General features: G+C 41.0%; 1 protein-coding gene across 1 annotated transcript in view; it reads left to right on the forward strand.

Moving 5' to 3' along the window:
• Nucleotides 1–13,972: 13,972 nt before the first annotated feature.
• The window catches only part of MRLN (myoregulin), a 14,307-nt gene continuing 7,740 nt past the window's right edge, over nucleotides 13,973–20,539 (forward strand). Inside the window, exon 1 of the mRNA XM_012657460.1 lies at nucleotides 13,973–14,066. The gene's annotated coding sequence lies outside the window, so the exon portion shown is untranslated. The remainder of the gene's footprint in view (nucleotides 14,067–20,539) is intronic.

Below are 20,539 nucleotides of genomic sequence, written 5' to 3' on the forward strand. Positions count from 1 at the left end.
CCTAACTTTCATCTGGGACTGGAGGCCAGAAGTTCATTCTGCAGAAGCAGGGACATTATTACAAGGGGGCCCAAGGAGCTGCACTGGGTGATTGCTTTTCTCTGTGCCTGGTGTTAGGCAGAGTAGACCAGACAGGCTGCCCCTTGTTCCTTCCTCTTTGTCTTGGTTCGACTATAAACTGAGATATGCAAAGTTTAATTAACTTGCCCAGAATCATGCAGTGACAAGGCCAGACAGGCTGGCTCCAGAGCATGTGATCTTAACCACTTGATGGAAAAAAAATGTGGGAACAAGGTGGGTGTGGCATTGTGAGGCAGGCCTGACAGACTTAAGGAATTTCAGAGCAGTGGCCTTTGGCAGCTGCCACAAAATCCTTAGGAAGCTGTTGGAGATATAGGAGCAAAGAGGAGGGGGGCTGATTTGACTCACATTGGAGAGAAGGGAAGCTTGCGAACATTGTTTGGAGAGGTACCTGACTAACGTGTGTAGGTGTGCTCTGACCCTCCACACTCAGTATGGCACCTGCGTGCCCAAGGACGCCTGGAACAAAGGAGAAATGGATTGAACACTCCTTGGATAGTTGACATTAAAGAATTATTGTTAATTTCTTTTCTATCTATGATAATGGTATTGTGTTATTTCTTTTTTTTTAAAGGTTCTTATCCTAGTCTATGGCTATTTCCCTGAGAACCTGGGCCCCAGATCCATGGGAAATGTCAGGACCCTGGAATGAAGGTGCGGGGAAAGATTCCAGGTTGCCTATGAGACATTTCTCCAGGGCTTTAGGCAGATTATATACCTGGGGGAGCTTTCCCCATAATCCTGAGTTCGAAGGCTTACTCAGCAGAGCCAGCAGGGAGATGGTTAGGGTTGCCTGAGAGGTACCAGAGTTTGGCCGGAAAAGGGCAGAACTCCAAGCAGCAGAAGATTCAGGTTTAAGGTGGACTCTTTCCTGATTTATGGGAACTCGTAAATCTCAGTAGTCTTCCCATGTTAGAATATTTTTGCCTTCTTTTTATTGATGTATAAAATGCATTCAGCCTATTTCTTATCTGTATAATAAAAATAGTATTTTAAAAATATCTGCATCTTTTAGAGGTTTGTAAATAAAATATTTGCAGGGACAATGGTATGCTATCTTGGGTTGGCTTGAAAATAATTCATAGGGAGGGTGAAGTGGCTCTGGGTATAAAGGAAGCAAGACAGGCAGTATGTCAACGGCCTAAACTAGGTGATGGAGACCCAAGCATTCGTTATGCTGTTCTCTGCTTTTGTATGTGTTTAAGATTTTTATAGGAAAATTTTCAGAAATGAAGACCGTGGGCATCAAGAGATTTTAAGGATGAAAAGGAAGAAGGAAGTCTTAGGAATGACAGTGCTACAGATGCCACCATAGAAAATTCTAATTTTTGCCAGAAAGCAAGCGTATTTTATACACCACCCTCCAACATGAGAAACATGACAAGGAGTTGTTCTGAACTAAGAAAAGTTTATGGGTTTCTGAGTTGTGGGTTCTGGGCATCTGGAGTGATTGACATCTTGGTGAAGTCAAAACCAAGAAAATGTTCTCTCTTTATTCTCTTTGTTCCTGTCTACATTTTTCCACAGATAATAGGGCTGGCATGGTGGGGGCTTCCCTTTTGATTGGGAAAGGCCACTGCTTGCAGTTGTCCGATGGGGCTCTCGTTTTTTAGCTGGGGTGTGGTATTGCTGTCATTATATTTTGAGTTGACCTCATGGAACTCTGGGACCATGAGAAGGTTGGGATGAATTCACGTGGTGCGGAGGTCCTTAAGAATTTACATCAGTGATGAGGCTGCTGAAGAAATAATCCACATTGAACCAAATATACACCCATGAGTATGCCAGAGCTGGAGAACTAGATTAGGAAGAGGAAATCATTAGTCATTTTACAATTTTTTTTTTCAATTTCCTTGTGGAAATAATAAGGTTCAACTTTTGGACGCCTTTTAAATTGCTGGCCTTTCTCTGTTTGGGGCATTTGTGACTCATTGCCCAAGCCTTTCAGCTTATGCAGTGTATAACCCCAGGTTGGGTAGCACAGCTGGGCACAAATCAAGGTGAAATACAGACTAAGTGATCAACCCACTGATTGTGTGGCTCTGGGGTATGCTTAATGTCCGGTTTGACCAATTTCAGACATTTGTAGCAGCTTTAAACTTGTCTCATTAGCTCTATCTAGGTCATTACTTACAAATAGTAATTTTAAAATTTTTTGTTAAAATAAACCAGGCACAGTGGCTCACACCTGTAGTCTCAGCGACTTGGGAGAGGGGAGGATCACTTAAGCCCAGGAGTTCAAGGCTGCAGTGAGCTGTGATCATGCCACTGCATTCCAGCCTGGGTGACAGAGTGAGACTCTATCTTAAAAAAAAAAAAAATTATAACTGGCCACATGAGTGTGGGCAGCACATTTCTGAGACTCTGAGCTCCTTCTCTAAAGGGATCATCACACCTTTCATCTTAGCTGTTAAACCAAATGGTTTCATAGAATTAAAAGTAGAGAAATGTAGGGTGAAGGAAACCTCCAGTCTAATCTTCTCTTCTCCCAATTTCTCCACAAGGGCCAAGTTTGTTACTCTGATTGGGTCAGAATCTAGGTTAGAGCCATGGAACCAGCAAAGGTTTTGTCGGACTCTACTGGCACCCAGATTTCCAGGCACCTTCTTAAATGTGAGGAATCCTGTATTCGTACACAGTCCCCTCATCTGAAAATAGGTCCTTGGTTTCCTTGGGCCTAAAGAAAATACCTCAGAGATTAGTTTGGCTTAGCTATCCAGAAGTGATTTACTGAGATGGGAATTACAACAGCTTGGGTAGAAAAAGGAGTGATTGTATTTGCAAACCAATTAAAAACCAAGTGGTTTTTATGTTCCTTTCTGTGTGCGTTAGAGAACAGTTTCCTTAGGTTGGCATTAAGATCCTCAACTATTAAATAAGTTTTATTGCCACTCAGATAAAGCAAAGGTTATTCATGTTATTGGCCCTCTTTATGTTATAAGAGTTCCTTCAAAGGCTAGAGAGAAAATATCCACATATCAAACTCTGAGCCAGGTTTGACCTGGCTAGTGCTTGTCTACTTTGATCTCTCCAGTTTAATTAATTTCTGGGAATGTTAGGACTTATTTTCTTGTCTAATCTGACTATAGGGAGTAAAAAATTCAGTTGCTACTAGGTGTGCCTCCTTTCTTTTTCTAAAAAAAATTTAGCATCAAAAATATGCTGCTGCTGTATATATACTCATATATATTTTGAGAATATGGGACCAAAGTGTCTGAATTCAGATACCGGCTCTGACACCTATATCCTTGGATAAATTGCACAACCACTCAGAGTTAATTTTCTCTTCTTTTTCATAGAGTTGCATGAGGATAAATGTGTTACTCTATGTGAAGCTCTTACAACAGAGACTGGAACAAGTTAAGCCCTTAATATATGAGCACTTTTATTAAATATTCCTACATTCAGTGGTTTTACAGCACCAGGATTGTCACAATATTAAATACTGATGATAGAAGTCAACTTAGCTTGTCATATCTCTAAGTTTTGCTTTTGCAATATTCATTGTCTGAAAATGCAATTTAGAAAAAAGACAATTGCATTCTTTAAAACTGACTTAATTTTCCTAGCAGTAGTGGTGTGTAAATGCTGCAGCTAAAATATGTATAATACCTTTCAGAATTTTTCTGACTTTTATATGATCTCCTTTGGAGCATTGTGGTTTTAAGAATTACCTCATGTGATTTATTCTTGTCAAGTTCCTGCTTTGAAAATGTGATGACATATCTGTCAGTCCCCAAAGTGGAGCAGAACTCTCCACCTCTGAGATACACACCTGGATCGGCCACAAACTTTCCCCCAACTTGCCCCAATTATAACTCGGCCAAAATTGAGCCAGACAGGGCAGAGACGTTGGCTAGAGCTTCAGATAACTGTTCTTTGTCGCTTCCTCCCCACTGCCTCCACTCTCCACCCCCGAAGACATTCTCATCTCTTTAAAAACTGTTGGGCTGATTAAGAACAGGAAGTTAGTTTCCTGATAAATCTCATGCTGAAGGGTGGTCCCTTAGTTACATATTGCCGGGTGCCTTCACTTTGAACACATCTTCCTGCAATAAGCCAGTCTCTGTTCCTCATACACAGCTTCTTCACTCACATGGGATTCTGGTCACCTTGCTAAGGAAAACCATGAGCAAGTTTCTTGCTGATTTTAACACTATTGTCAAGGGATTTGCAGAGCTCAGAGTTTGAGGAACACTTCCTTCTGCTTCTCTGAGGGCATTTGGAAAGGCAGTGAGCTCACGAGAAGGGAAGGTGTTGGTTCTTCAATTTTGTTTGAAGATTTGCTTATTTTTCTTGCTAGGTGCACTCTTTCACTCAACACACATTTACCAAGCCAGGTTCTGCTTAATAACAAAAACCAAAACCAGCTTCTTCAGATGAAATTGGGGGAAAAATACTTGAAAAAGAGCATTAGTCCATAATCCCATGGATTTTTTTTTTCATATTCTGATATTCAAGGGAAGTTTTTAATGACAGCCCTTTTTGAAATCTAAGAAATAAAAGTCAGAGATCTGCCTCCAGCAACAAAAATGGGTGTTAGAGCAAAGTATTTAGGTTTGTATATTGCATACTACATAAAACCCAAGGGAATAAAGGGATTTTTTTTTTTTTTTTTCGAGACAGAGTCTCGCTCTGTCACTCAGGCTGGAGTGCAGTGACAGGATCATAGCTCACTGCAGTCGTGAACTCTGGGCCCAAATGATCCTCCTGTCTCAGCCTCCCAAGTAGCTGGGACTATATAGGCCTGTGCCACCCTGCCTGGCTTATTTTTAAAATTTTTGTAGAAATAGAGCCTTGCTATGTTGCCCAGGCTGGTCTCAAACTCCTGGCCTCAAGCAATCCTCCCTCCTGGGCCTCCTGAAGTGCTGGAATTATAGGCGTGAACCCCTACCGCACCTGGCCAGAATTTATTTTATTGCCAGATTGCACTGGGGTGTGTTTGAAAGTGCATAAACCAGGCGTAGGGAGAGAGAGTTTCAAGTCTCCTTTGGCCACTTGCCTGCTGTGGTCCTGGATCAGTTCCTCAACCCCTCTTCACATTCAGTGTCGACCTCTGTGCCTGGCACATAGGAGGTGCTTGCAAACTTCTTATCTTTCTATATCTTATCCACCCACATCACCTAAACCAAGGCAGTGTCCTGGACTTCTTGCAATCTCTCCCCACCCAATTCTAGCCAGTCACTAAATCTTGCCAGTTTTAGCTGCTAAGTGCTGCTTAATCCTGCCTCATCTTCTCTGCTCCAGCCCCAGGTCAGTTCGATCCTTGTTGATCATTGGATTTATGTAGGAAATGATTTCCCAGCTGCTTTTCTGGCCTCAGGCCCTGCCCTACCAATCCCTCTCCCACAAATCTTCCTGAACTAAAGCTGACTGTATCTCTCCTCTGCTTAAAAGCATCAGCCCTGTCTTACCTATAGCATGAAGTCTCTGACATTAAATAAAAATAGCAAGCACTTTCATGGTTCTTACTCTTTGCTCTCCTAAATGTTTCATACATGGTAACTCCTTAATCCTTGCAACGTTATATGAGGGTTACTATTATAATCTCCACTGGACAGGTGAAGAAACTGAGGCACAGGGAGGTTAAATAACTTGCTTCGAGTCAAACTGCTAATAAGTGATGAAGTAGGATATTGAATTTACATATCCCTGCTTATTCTTGTAACCTAATCTCTGGCCACTTCTGCCTTGTTCTTTATCCTCCAGCAATGGCAAGCTACATGCCATTATCACCCCACCCATATCCACGCCCCCAACCTCACGATACTTTGCTCCTGCTAAGAGCTCTGCCTGGAATGCCTTTCCCATTGACTTCTTGGCCAATGCCTACTCCTCCTTTCAGACTTGGCCCCAGCATCACCTCTTCCTCCCATGAGTCTTCCCACCCATTCCCTGTGTTGCCGTTGTGTTCTGTGCACACCTCCGAATATCAGGGGGACTGCTTGTTGTTGGCTATGGGCTGACAATGGAAACTGAAATCTGGAGGTGGTCCTCAGGAATTTGCAATCGTTTAGGGAAAAGAGGCAAAAGAAAAAAAAGAAGCAAACAAACAAACAACAACCCTGGAGTAGAATGAGTAATCCAGGAAAGGTAAGCACAGCACATTTTGGGAGGACATAGAAGGCTGAAGGATCCAGGCTGGGGTGTGAGGAAAACCTTTCCAGAGGAGACGATTTTGAAGCTGGGAACTCATGGATGGAAAGGAATCCACAGGACAGAATTGGGGAAGGGAGAGGTTGTTAGACAGAAGGAACGGTATTTGCGAGCTCAGAGCCAAGACAACTTGTAGGAGGAAATTGTCAAGTGTGTTTATCTGGTTATTGATACTTATCTCTCCGACTTGCCTGAGCTCCTTCAGGATGTCACATCTCCTGTGCCCAGTTCGAGGAGGTCCCAGTGGAACTGGACGAGAATTCTAATCTGGAATCTCTGCCTCACTGTCTGTTAAATGGAAGGGCAGTGCGAGAAGATTGCTAAAGTCTTGGATTGGATTTTCTGAGATTCCGTGACCCACATAAAGAAAAGAAGGCAGGCAAGAGGGCATCAGTGTGCGAGTCCCGGGAAGCTGGAGATGATATTCAAGGCCCTGATCTTCACCTATTGGTGAAAAAGAGGGTGGCGGGGACGGTAGTCGAGGCAAACGCACCACTGCATACAGGAAGTAGAAAGCCTCTCGCCACCAGTCGTGGGGCTGGGTGTGGTGTCTGAAAGCCACTTGGAAATGAAGGGCCCCTGTAGAGACCTGAGAGACTGAACACACAAATGGACAATGGCCAAACTAGAAATAAAAATAGAACTCCTGAGAACCTGCTGCAGCCTGTCCGTGAGGCCAAGCTACCGGCAATAGTAACCCATCCAGGAAGTCAAACTACTAACTGTAGCAACTAATCCAGGAAGCCAATAATAAGCCCCGTAGTAGTGGGCCCCAAACAGCCAGAACTTAATTAATAACTGACAGCTTCCCTAATTTCTGCATCAGCTTCCAATTTAGGACCAACAGGAGAGAGCCAAATATGCACGTCTAAGCAATTACTACTACGTAGGACGCCACTTCTAGTCAGCCGCTACAGTTTCCCCGTGACAACGGCTGGAAGCCTTCCCTTCCCTCCACTCTAGAGTGCCTGCCTTTGAGTCTCTGCCAGGTGCAAGTGATGGTGGCTGACTCCCTCGCGAGAGCAAGTTCCGAATAAACAGCTTTTGCTCGTTCTCATTTGGGTAATCTTCATTCATACTCACAGACTGGAAAAGCTTCCCGGAAACTCTGGGTATTCCGTTTATTTTCTTTCAGTGTTATTTTCCTTTTCTTAGAACATTGGAGAGTGTTATACAACCTCTACAAACATTGACCGGGATTGGGCATGTTTGTACTGGAAAGAGCACTGTTTTTATGAGGTGAGAGATGGCGTCTGGATTCCCAATAACTGTTCCTGGTGCTGTGACAGTCAGCAAAGCCTTTAGTCTTCTCCTATCTGCATTCTCTTACCTGTAAAATGGGACTAAAAATTGTTGTCTGCTTACATGCTGGAATCAGACCCCATGGTCCTTGGGGTTCGCATCTCATGGTGCACCTCTTCACTAATCTCAGTCAAATCAAAACAAATCCAGACGAAGATAGGTAAGGACTTTATTTGAAAGACTATTTCAGTAGCAGGAGGAGACTATTGTAATAGGGAGAGCACGCTGACCACATCATCTGCCAGACTCTCAAAAGAGACCTCAGACGTGTGTTCGCCAACGGCTACTCCATATTCCAATGCAGGCTGAAGGTGGGACAAAGTTCAGGGGCTTTTGGCGAGGGGAGAAGCCTGACTAAAGTTTGCTCAAGTCACATTAGCAGGTTTTTGTCCAGATTGTCAGTGGGGACAACTTGGGTAATCATTGATGAGGTAAAACTGGGAGGGTCTGCGGCTGGCCTTGTCCTAGGTAAACAAGGGGCGTCCACGAGTCTTGTCTCTGTCACATGGAGAAGAGTGGCTCTTTGCAGTAAGCTGCTTCGAAGCACAAAGGGAAGGAGGATTTTCTGAGTGCAGTTTTCTAGGAGCACAGGGCTCAGGCAAAGTTCAACACTGTCATCCATGTATGGATGAACGGATAAACGAGATGTGATACATGCATTCAATAAAATCTTATTCAGCCTTAAAAAGGAAGGGCATTCTGACACAGGCTACACTGTGGATGAATCTTGGGGACATTATGCTAAGTGAAATAAGCTAGTCACAAAAAGACACATATTATGTGATTCCATTTATATGAAGTATCAATTTGGTTAAATTCACAGAAACAGAATGTAGAATGGTGACGGCCAGGGCTGGGGGGTAGGGAGGAGAGTGGAGAGTTGTTGTTTAATGGATAGAGAGTCTCAGTTTTGTAAGATGAAAAGATTTCTGGAGACTTTGCCCAATAATCTGCACAACAGTGTGAATGTATTTAACAATACTGAACTGTACACTTAAAAATGGTTAAGATAGTAAATTTAATGTTGTGTGTCCTTTACCACAATTAAAAATTTTATAAAATTCAACATTATCCTTCCCCCCTTTGGTTCAAGATTAATAATAAATATCACTGAACCACTCAGAAGTGATCATAAATCCCTTGAGTGGGGAGAGACAGGGTCTAAGAAATAGTGTCCTGAGGACTCTTATTTGTGTTATTCCTGCAAAATCAGTTGAACCATCTATTGAGAGGTGGTAGCAAAGATCAGTTGTTGTAGTATCTTACTGACCAGACATCTTCTGAGAGAAATGACTAAAATTAAAAAGAAATATTAATATAAAAAGTTAAAGTAAGGAACCAGGACTTGGATCCTGAGAGTGTCCTGTCCAGTGGATCACAAGAGGTTGGTAGATGAAAATCTTGGTTCTGCAGTACCACTCATTGAGTTTGTTGAAGCTAAGATGTCAATGTCCTTAGCAATATCGTCCATGGTCTTAGTTACCTCTCATACAGGGGCATCCATGACCTGAGCGTTTCATCAGAATTCCTGTGGCCCCAAAATTGTCTTTTCCAGGGAGAAACCGGCTCCTGCATGATCTTCTTCTGCGCTGAGTCCTTCAAGGTACATGTTAAGTCATCAAGGCTTTAGGTCACAGATGCTGTGGAGAGTGGCCAGCTACAGGGCAACCTAGAGTCCCAGTAAGAATCTGAGCTACCAGATTTTAGTTTTTGGTGACACCAAGACAGAAGGGAGGGAGAAAAATTGGAAATGTTAATTTGGAGGTTGTAGGAAGATACTGGAGGAAAACAAAAGAGTTGAAAATCTGGTAAGGTTTGACAATGTGTGCAAGATTATGGATCTGGCACCATTTATAGGTGGTAACAAAACTGGTTTTTCATGTCCATCAGTTACCTTCAATTTACAAAAGGCTCAAACTAGCTCAAAGACAATGAACAGGACCAGAATCTGGTAACTTCACAGGGTGTGCTATAGTTTTCCATTGAAACACAAAAATTCTCTCTACAGATACCCACCTTTTGATCAGAATAATCTCAAAGAAAAATTATTCTTGATCATAAAATAAAATTGGTCTCATTAAGTTTGGCTTCATTATTTACACAGGTGCAGCAGAATGGTGATTTAACATATAGACCTTTTAAAGTTTGCTTTGTGGAAGATTTCATAAGGAATTTCAGATGGACATTTAAAAGCCTCTTGAGGCTAGAAAGCCACCATCAGATTTTACTTGCATTACTCATAGATTTGGGTGAATTCCTCTCTTCTCGAGGCCCCTCAAATAGCCTCAGTTTCTCTGGCCCACTAGGAAGAGAACTTCCTTACTCATCTGTAAGACTGGGAATTCTGTAAGCCAGGTTCCAGGCCAGTTTTCCCAAGAGGGCTTTGTAAGCATTGGTTCCATGAAGTCAATCTTAGCTCCTCAAAACTAACTGATCATATATGATTCATTCTCAAATATGACATTCTTATTCAGAGTACGCTTTGTAGCATAACCAATGTTTCCAATTATTTTCTGTTAATAAGGAAAACAGATTCTTACTGAACTTATGCAAATGCTTATATTGCCGTGGAAATAAGAATATTCAATAAAAGTTTCTGAATTCTGGAGGAATCAGACAGGAAGAAAAAGATTACATTTCTTTTTATGTTTCTATTTTTCAAAATCATAGTTATCTAAGTTGTGATAGATAAAAGAAAAGAAAAAGCAGTTCCTTATATCCAGAAAATGGGATATTAAAGTATCAGTCACATTCTAAATAAAACTCAAATCATTCCTCATTGGTTCACTCAGTTCCAATTCATGTTCTGTTCTGTCTTGGGTCAGTAGCCTCATGAACCCATTTGCTTCTTCATTAGAATGCTGGAAATCCAGAGTCAGTCCAATGGTACAGCTGCAGAGTTATTTAAGCAATGCCACCAGAAGCTTGTGTCTATGAGTAGTGAACACAGTCCTTTCCCGTGGGGCTGAGACCATCCTTTGTTAACGTCAAGAGCACTCTGGTCTATATCTGATTTCCGAGTGCTTTCAGGGAAGCCTCAAAGTAAAACAAAAAAACTATCTGTAAATGACAAAAAAACTTAAAATGACTGTGGTTAACTTAATAACAATAATTTTCAAAAGTGAAAGATCTAATGAGTTCATTACAAAAATAAGGCAATTGACAATGAATTTGGTTGTTTCTGTGGCATGTAAAACACAATAGAGTCAATTCAAAACCAAAGTGACAATAGAAAATTTTAAAAGAAAACATAGGTTGTAACAGGATTATGAAGAATCTCAGTTCTTTCAAGAGTGAGAAGATTTTGTTCCTTTAAGTAATCAAGGACATGAAAAAGTCAACATAAAGCACAGAAAATTATTCTAATAAGACACAATGTTTGCCTTTTAGGCAGAAAGATGGTGAAGAAAAACCTTTATAATCTCTTAAGAAATATATCCATAATTCAAGAAAATTTTGCCATTTAACAGAGAGAAAACCAAATTTTAGTTTTGCATCAGCACAATATCTGATACTAAATCTCTTTTTCGAACTCCTGGCCTCAAGCAGTCCTCCTGCCTCAGCCTCCCAAGATGCAAGGATTACAGGCGTGAGCCACCACACCCAGCCGGATTCTAAATCTCTTTTTAAGAAAATCTTATAAATTACCCGACTAAACCTTAGCCAGCTTTGACTAAAACAAAGAAAATCCCCTTTCTGTGCACCTTCTACAACTTTCTATATCCATTCAGATTTTACACTACATGTTCTTCATCCTGGTTCTGGAACAACCAGTCATTTTACTTCAGGACAACACTACTTTCCTTTCCCTTAACAAAAACACATCCTGAATACCTTGCACATAAAGTCATTTTTTCTGCAATTATTTTTCCTAAAGAGTCTCATTCACATATATCGATTGTAACTTTTAATGACAGTAACTTCTATTTTGCAGAGATAACTATGAGGTGATAGTTGTAAACTGTCATATGCCATAATTTTGTAGCAGAAATTATGAATATACCTCTCACAACTTTTTATAGCCATATACATCCTTATAATACAACTTCTCAATGTGGCAAAATATATAGATCCTTAAAATTATGGTTAGTGATTAATATTTCAGTAGTTTATTTTCTAGGAATGATCTAGGTATTTAATGAAAATCCATTAATTAACTTAATACAGCATAAGTTTTAAGTTACTAAAAGAGCTTAAGACTATCTTCAAGCTGACATACTACAAAGCATAATTACTATTGAAATAAAGTTTACCAGAATAATGATTAATTTGGCTAAACACAAGACTCCAGTTTTCGATATCAAAATATTAAAAATATTTAAATATTTTTAAATATCTGGGAAATGTAATGCCAGTTTATTCAATTAATAAACCTGTCTAAGTTCAGAAAGAACATACCCAAATAGAATACAAATGTATGCTTGTATTACACTTAATTTGGATACCTCAGAACACAGCTCTTTATTAAATAATAATATTAAACTTGTCTTATTTTTTAAAGAGTTACCTAAATTTTATGAACTTGAATTTTACGAACTTGAATTATTAAAGCATTTGGATTAGTTTTTAGAAGAATATATTTTTTTAAAGTATTAGAAGAATATATTTTTTTAAAGTATTAGAAGTTTAATTTTACCACAGAGTGGCTTAAAACAACAGAAATGTATTATCTCAGTTCTGGAGACTAGAAGTCCAACATCAAGTTGTTGGCAAGGCCATCCTCTCTCTGAAGGCCCTGGGGGAAGATCCTGCCCTGCCTCTCCCTAGCTTCTGGTGGTTGCCCACAGTCCTTGGGGTTCCTTGGCTCGTGGACATATCACTCCAATGTCTGTTTCCTTTGTCACATGGAGTTCTCCCTCTGTGTCTCTCTGTGTCCAAATTTACCTCTTCTTACAAGGACTCAGGTCACGGGACTAGGGCCCACTCTAATCCAGCATGACCTCATCTTGGCTTGATGACATCAGCGAGGCCCTATATCCATTGAAGATCTCATTCCCAGCTACCGAGGATTAGGACTTGAACATATCTTTTGGGGGGACACAATTCAACCCACAACATCTTATAAATAAGTGGTGGGCCTAGGGTTCTGCATACTCCCCAGTCATCTGCAGAATGGGGTATTCGTGCCCCAGGGATCAATAAAGATGACCCCCTGGAAGTAAGAGAAGATTAGACTATTTGTTTATTTTAAAATGTCCTTTTTTAAAAATTTCTATTTGTGTTTTATGATGTAAATAATATATTTACAATAGTACATGAATATGTTCTGTAAATAAATATACATATTCAGTGGACACTCAAAATTTTAAAACTAACTAGCGTGGAGAAAAAAAAAAGTTGAAGGCCCTTTACCTACTCTACTCCTTCTCACCCATCTATTTAACTGGTGGTCACTGGTTTATTAGTTTCTCTTTTTAACAGTTGCTTCAGCTTAGTAACGGTCTACTCACTGTTTGAGGTTTGTCGTGAGGTGTCCACCCCCACCCATCACAGGGTTTAGTTGAACAAGGGTTTAGTCTGAATAAAGAACAATTACCAGGCCTAAGCCAGGGTGACAGGCAGCAGGAACCTTAAGAATGAAGCAATTTAACAAGCGTTGCTCCATATAAAGATATGGAATGTATCTTTGTGCGTTTCAATAGCTTTTGTCTAATTGTCTGTTTTCTTTTAGTATTTCAGACTGACATTAAACCCAGGTTTAATGTCATTTAGGTCTAAAGACATGCTGTTCATGGTCTAAACAATTTGATGTCTGTTATGGTGGAGAGGGGAGGCACAGGCTTGGAACTTTTTCGAAATGGAGCTTTTCAAGACAGGAGAGCCACTACAAACCAGGAGCCAGGTTTGATTACGCCTGCCTTCTTGCTGCATCAGTTCTACAGATTTCCTTTTACACATGATACAATCCCAAGATCCAGCCCTCAACCCCCACATATACCTATCCTTTCCCAGGAATTGTTTTGGGTTTCTTAAGGGAGGGAAGCTGATATGCTCATAGGTAAACAAACTTCAAAAAATTGATAGTGTCCATTTGAAAATTCACTGGTTGATATATTTTAAAAACAGGGAGGAGTCAATCTAAATAAGGTAAAGTGTGTAAATTTGAAAAGATATTCGGATGTCCATGGAGAAGAATTGTTCAAAAGAGTAAAGGGTGGTATAACATTAAATAAATCATGGCTTTCTTCCACATTAAAAACATTTTTGTTGGTTGTTGAACTCTTTGAACACTTGGCATGAGGGTCTATTGATTGTGGAGGAACTGATCACCTTCTCATGGGTTATTTGAGCTCCTATGTGGATATAAGTATATTTTTGTTAAAACTTATTCCACCTGTGTCTGTCAATTTCTTTCCACTTGTCTCCTCCCATGACATTCTGGCTCATGTTTCTCCATAAAGCTCTAAGCCAGTTACTAATAACAGACCAGTGAGCCTCCTGATCCCACAAGAGCATATGGTGTTTTTCACAAAAGAGAGAGAGACCATTCCCTTGACTTTGGACTTCGCTTATTGAACCTCTGAACCGTAAGTGAATTTTTTTTTTAAATGTAACATTTTAAAATGTTGATGTAGGAGGACAATTTAGTGTGACTCGTTTGCTTCTTGTAGAGGGAGAATATAGTAGGTTAAAACTCGCTAAGACCCACAAAGCCTATTTCCTATTCTCTGCATTTCAACACCTCTCCAGTTTTTGTAAGGCTGATTATAAGAGAGATTAATGAATTGGGTTTCCACTCATTTCACTTGCTTTTGGCTAAGAAAAGGCAGGAGGAGAAGCAAAGGATTAATAATATATAAACTATTTAACCAAACCCTGTAGCCACGGCTTGATACTCCTATCTCCTTCTGTTTCCTCTCCAATTAGAATTCCTGTGATTTCAAAGAGAATTTTTCCATGTGGGAATTATGTGGAGGAGGGACAGGATACCCAGGCCCTTGTTTGTTTGTTTTCCCATGTTCCAGGTTTGGATCAGAGAGGGCACCCTTCTTGTTCCATGGATCCATTGCTTCCTTGTTCTTTAGCCAAAGGCTTTGTCTTTGCAGCCTTCTTTATAATGGTTGCCTCTGAAAGTCCTGCAAAGTAGGTCACTGTGTTTTCTGTCTGGAAAAGGAGGACCCTGAAGCCCAGAAAGGCATATGCCCTGCTCTGGCCTAGTGAGCAGAGCTGAAACCTGACACTGCAATCCCTCTTCAGGACCACAGACTAATACAGCGCTCTGCTGTGGTTACATATGTTCAGTTCTTGAGCATGTGCACCGGGCTTCTAGATACAATGTGGAAGAGAGGCATCACCATGAGTTGGAAGGAGGCAGACGGGGGCCTGGTGTGCAGCCCTGGCTTGGACCCCTTACGGGTTGTGTTCCCTGGAGCAAGTACCCAACCACTCTGAGCTGAGGGCTCGTTTGTGAAATGAGAATCATAACCTGTTTTACAGGGTGGTGGGATTTACTTATAATGTATATAAGTGGCCAGGTATAGTGACAGTTAATGTAACATTATTTATAAATCCCTTCTTCCAGTTTTTCCTGAATCTTCCTAATCATCACTTGTTTGCCTCAAACTCAAATCCATAGCCTCCAAATGCAGTCTTTCATGGAAACATCAATTTAAACCACAGAGACAACATTGGACTTTTACTCCTTTTAATAACTTTATTTTTAGGATGGTATAAAGTGTGTGAATGCTGAGGAAGGGTGGATTGGAGGATGGTATATTGTTTGCAATTCAGGACATTGAGGCTACAGCTAAGGTCAATGATGATGGGGAACTTCCAAAACCAATTTCAAAACATAGGCTATTATTTCCATAAACTTACATGCTCTATTATAATCGGTGTTCTAAATTTTTTCTTTTTGTTATGTGCTTCCATGTTTCCGCAGGACTGGTTTCTACCCTTGCTACATTAGATTCCATTCTGTGTCTGGATAAAACAGAGAGGAGGGATGTCTCAATAACTGCTTTCCACAGTGGTACCCTGTAACTCAGGAGATAGAATGAGATTTTTGTTTTCCTCTTAGAAGCTTTTGTTCTGCACATGTGTGTTTAATTCCTACTGTGTGCAAGACACAGTGCTAGCTTAGCAAGGGGTCTATGAGCTCTTAATGCAGCAAGAGAAAGAATTCATTTCATGAGTAACTCTGAGGAAAGTTAAGATGGGCTTGCTAATGATTCTGTTCTTAGGCTCCCCCTGGTGTACCACTGTCTAAGCAATGACCTTGTGACACATAGAAGAACAATGCCTGAAAGTCACACCTCATCCTCCTATCCCCCCAAAATTGTTGAGCACCTAAATGCTGGAGATACCATTTCTGTTCTAACAGTGGTTAAAGTCTTTCATTTAAACTTGAAATTCTATTCTGCAGCCTAGCCAGCCATCTATTTTCTCAGCTAAACTTGACTCCAAATAACATTCAGCTGGTTTCAGAAATCAAATCGGTACCTAAAAACACAAAAATTACCACCAGTGAATTTGTGGAGAGGAGTGTGTGTTGCAGGCAGTTTAAAAGGTTTTGCTAAATGTTTGTGAGAATTCAAAAAAGTCCAGAGATTCTCCACTCCCTTTCAATCCCCATCCCCAAATGGGGGATGACACTTGTTTGGATATCAGAGTTCTGCAGATAAAAAAATACAAACCTCACCAGCAAAGCCCCTCAGTCCCTTTCTTGCTTCCGCACACCACTCAAGGATGAGTACCGAATGGCAGCGCTGTGTTGGGGCTCCCTGAGGGAGCCTTACATGGCTGGTCCCCAGCCAGGGATCTGGGCATTTCTTCTGGCCTTGTAAGAGAGCGTGAATTGCAGCTGTGATTCATGGACAGGCTGGGAAACTTTGCAAGGAGAAGGTTGATAACATTTTGATTCCCTTGGTTCTAGAATGTTTCCTAATACTAAATGCCCATAACAGAGTAATTTGTATCTTCTTAGGGGCAATGCACAATCTATTTGGGGCATGAATGTCGCAGCTGGAAATCTTAACCTTCACGAGTCCTGGTAGTGGATAATTAAGAGAACACGTTTGTTCATGTGTAGAAAAATTGATCTTTTTAGGGCCAGATTATTTACTTCAAATATTTGAGGTATGTCCATCAATGGCTTGGGAAAGCCAGTACTGAACAGGTGTCGACACAGAAACAAAGCATGAGAAGTACAAAGAGAGGAGAAACAGCCTGGCTTCTGGAACCCCCTTTTCCCCCCAGGGCCTGTGGGTGATCAGGTGGACTCTCAGGCAAGCCAACACCCTGCTGCCCACGTGTCATGTGTCTGCCTCAACTTCTCACAACTTTCCAGGGCTTTCCTTCTCTCTCTCTCTTTCTCTCTCTCTCTCTCTTTTTTTTTTAATTTTAGGGACAAGGTCAGGCTAAAGTGCAGTGTGACCTTATCATAGCCCACTGTAACCTTGAACTCCTGGTTCAAGTGATCCTCTTGCCCCAGCCTCCTGAGTAGCTAGGTCTGCAGGCATGCACCACCATGCCCAGCTAATTTTTTAATTTTTTTGTAGAGACGAACGAGGGCTTGCTATGTTGCCCAGACTGGTCTTGAACTCCTGGCCTGAAGCACTCCTTCCACCTCAGCCTCCCCAAATGCTAGGATTACAGGTATGAGCCATCATGCCTGGCTGATTTCCCTCTCTTGAGGGCCATTTGTTTCCTCTTATCTATCTTGGCCACTCCATCCCTCTTCACCACAGTTGGGCTGCAGGAATCAGCCATTCTTCTGAATCCCTGCTTCATCTAGCTGACCGCTCTTTATCGAGTGTCAGGCAGCATGCCGGGCTTTCGGCTTATGTTTTTACCAATCCTACAATAGTAGCTAAGGGTATGGGTTTTGGAGCCAAAAAGAAGTCTCCACAAATCCCTGGTCACCTCTTGCTAAGTGTGTGACCGTGGACAGCTCACCCAACCCCTCTGTGCTTCAGTCTCTCCAACTAAGGAAACAGTGGTACTAATAGTCCACCTCACAAAGTTTGCTGAGATTGAACTCAAAGTGTGTGTAGTAGGCACACAACTTTAGTTATGAATAAAAATCCTTTCAAACCCTCACACAACAGATATTCTCTTCTCTGTTCTCCAGATGAGGTAGCATCTGAGGTTAGACGCCTGTCTGAGGCTGCAGAGTTAATACTGACCAGAGCCAAGATCTACAACCAGTTCCAGCTGGTGCAAATCCTACACTCCTCTCTTACTCCACCTTGCTGACTGACCATCTGTGACAAAACACATTTTTGTTTTCAGTCAAAGTACTTTGTCGAGTTCTTCGCCTTGTCACCCCGACCCGCCAAATTTTCCAGTTTTCACTTGTGATTTACTTTATTCTGGACTCTCTGGTCTTACACTGGCCTGAATCAAAGATGCTGGAAAGTGATGAAGGCAGAATCTCTCCACAGAGCCAAGTCTGGTGAAACACAGAATGTAATTTATCATAAGTGTCAGAAAATTGCTGAGGCAATGATGGTACTAGCTCTGGAAAAAAAGTAACTGTGTGACATCAGATAAGTCTCTGTACTTCTCTGGGCCTTGTTTGTCAAATGAGAAGTTTATGAAAGCCCAAATGTCTTTTCCAGTGCCAATATTTCTTTACTACTTCGAACCTTTCACTACTGTTGTTTTTCTTAGCTGAAAAGAGAAAAACTGCCTTGAAATTAAGTCTTAATCAGGAAACAAGATACAATAATCATGGCCTAGCAATCACTGAAATGTAAAGTCAAATGCCATTTTTAAAAAAATCCTCATCTTTCTCTTGTACAAGACTCATGTCATTGATAAGTTAATTTCTCAGATATGTGTTAAATTCCCTTTCTCACATAATCCAACTTTGGGCAGAATCTAATGAGACCCTAATTAGTTCAGAAAATGCAACTTAAACTCAAATTTTAGAAACTTACAGAACACATAAAATTCATTTACCATTGACTGTGGCTGAGTTTTCAGTTAACTCCCAAATGACTCAAATTTGAGGAGTTTAGTGAAGGCAAATCTCTGTTATGCTGTAGAAACAGTAGCCATCCCAACAGGACACTCCTATCCCAAAAACCCTGTAGGTCCTATGCCAAAGTTTTGTTGCCTTCCAACAACTTAACTTGGTTCCCTAATTACAAGAAAAAATAAAAACAAAAGTAAAAGCATCAACAAGACATCATTCTCATATGATTTCTCAAGTTTCTAAAAGACAAATTGATTGAACATCAACTTTCTGGGAAACGGAGACTTTTTCCACATGGAGACAAATGGGGAACACCCAAATTGCGATTTTATTTTTAAAATTATTTGCTGGGAAAAGTAGACTTAATATATGTGTTTTTCTTGTGTAATTGTCATTTGAACAAAATGAACTTTCAGTCTTCCAAGAAAGCTTCTACTTTAAGTGCGGTTAAGTCAGTATTTTTTGAGAACTGATTAGTGTCAGGGACTGTGAGGCACTGGGGTCCAGGATGGATAAGGCCATCCCCCCTTCCAGGAAGACAGCAACTGCCTATTGCATGTTACATGTAAACAACCATCATATAGCTTCCTGACTAGCAGTATGTTACAGACAGGTGGGAAACACATTCTGCCTGAAGAAGTCAGATGACATCACAGAGCAGGTAACATTGAATCTGAAAGGATGAATAGAAGTCTGACAGTTTTGTGTGTTTACGTGCTTAAAGAGGTAACATGCTAGACCATGTTAATAGTTGTTCCTATTATTTATTAAATGTTTACTTTCTAGGCATAAGTATTATCTCATCGTCTTCATACTACCCTAAGAAGCAGGTACTGTTATCCCCACGTTATAGAAGTGCTAACTGAGGCCCAGAGAGTTAATGTAACTTGCCCAGGATCTCATGCCCAGCAGCAGACCTGAGATTCAAACGGGTCGGTGTCAGTGTGATTCCAAACCCATCTGTCAACCACCATGTCCTGGAAGCATTCTCATTCAGGAGGTCAAGGGGAGAAACTTGTCAACCATAAGATGACGAGTGGTTAGAAAAAAACAATAAACAAGAATAAAATACGTGGTAAAAGATGATAAAAATAGATAATAAAAAGTGTTTCTTCAGCTAATCTTGTTAAACAATGAGCTCGTAGTTGTGGTTTGGGGGAATGTCTCATTTACAAAGGGCAGATTGATTTTGTTATTTTTTTAAGACAGGATCTCCGTCTGTCACCCTGGGCAAAGTGCAATGGTGTCATCGTAGCTCACTGCAACCTCAAACTCCTGGACTCAAGTGATCCTCCTGCTTCAGCCTCCCGAGTAGCTGGGACTACAGTTGCACGCCACCATGCCAAGCTAATTTTTCTATTTTAGTAGAGATGGGGTCTCGCTCTTGCTTAGACTGGTCTTAAACTCCTGAGCTCAAGCAGTACTCCTGCCTCGGCCTCCCAGAGTGCTAGGATTACAGGCATGAGCCACTGCGCATACCTGGCCCAGCAGATTGTTTTTGTTTTTTTTTTATTTCAGCATATTATGGGGGTACAGATGTTTAGGTTACGTATATTGCCCTTGCCTCCCCACTCCCCCACAAGTCCGAGTTTCAAGCGTGTCCATCCCTTGGATGGTGTGCATTGCACTCTTTGTGTATGCAAATACCCATCCCCTCCTCCTCCCTGCCCCCTCTCCCCTGCCCGACACCCAATAGATGTTATTCTTATATGTACACTTGTGTGTTGATCAGTTAATACCAATTTGATGGTGAACACATGTGGTGCTTGTCTTTCCACTCTTGGGATACTTCACTTAGTAGAATGCATTCCAGCTCTATCCAGGAGAATACAAGAGGTGCTATATCGCCGTTGTTTCTCAAAGCTGAATAGTACTCCATGGTATACATATACCACATTTTATTAATCCACTCAAGTATTGATGGACACTTGGATTGTTTCCACATCTTTGCAATTGTGAATTGTGCTGCTATAAACATTTGGGTGCAGGTGTCTTTCTTATAGAATATCATTTGTTCTTTTGGGTAGATGCCCAGTAATGGGATTGCTGGATCGAATGGTACTTCTAATTGTATCTCTT

This window comes from Propithecus coquereli, unplaced genomic scaffold, assembly GCF_000956105.1.
Source record: "Propithecus coquereli isolate 6110/MARCELLA unplaced genomic scaffold, Pcoq_1.0 Scaffold115, whole genome shotgun sequence".
NCBI classification, from domain to species: Eukaryota; Metazoa; Chordata; class Mammalia; order Primates; family Indriidae; genus Propithecus; species Propithecus coquereli.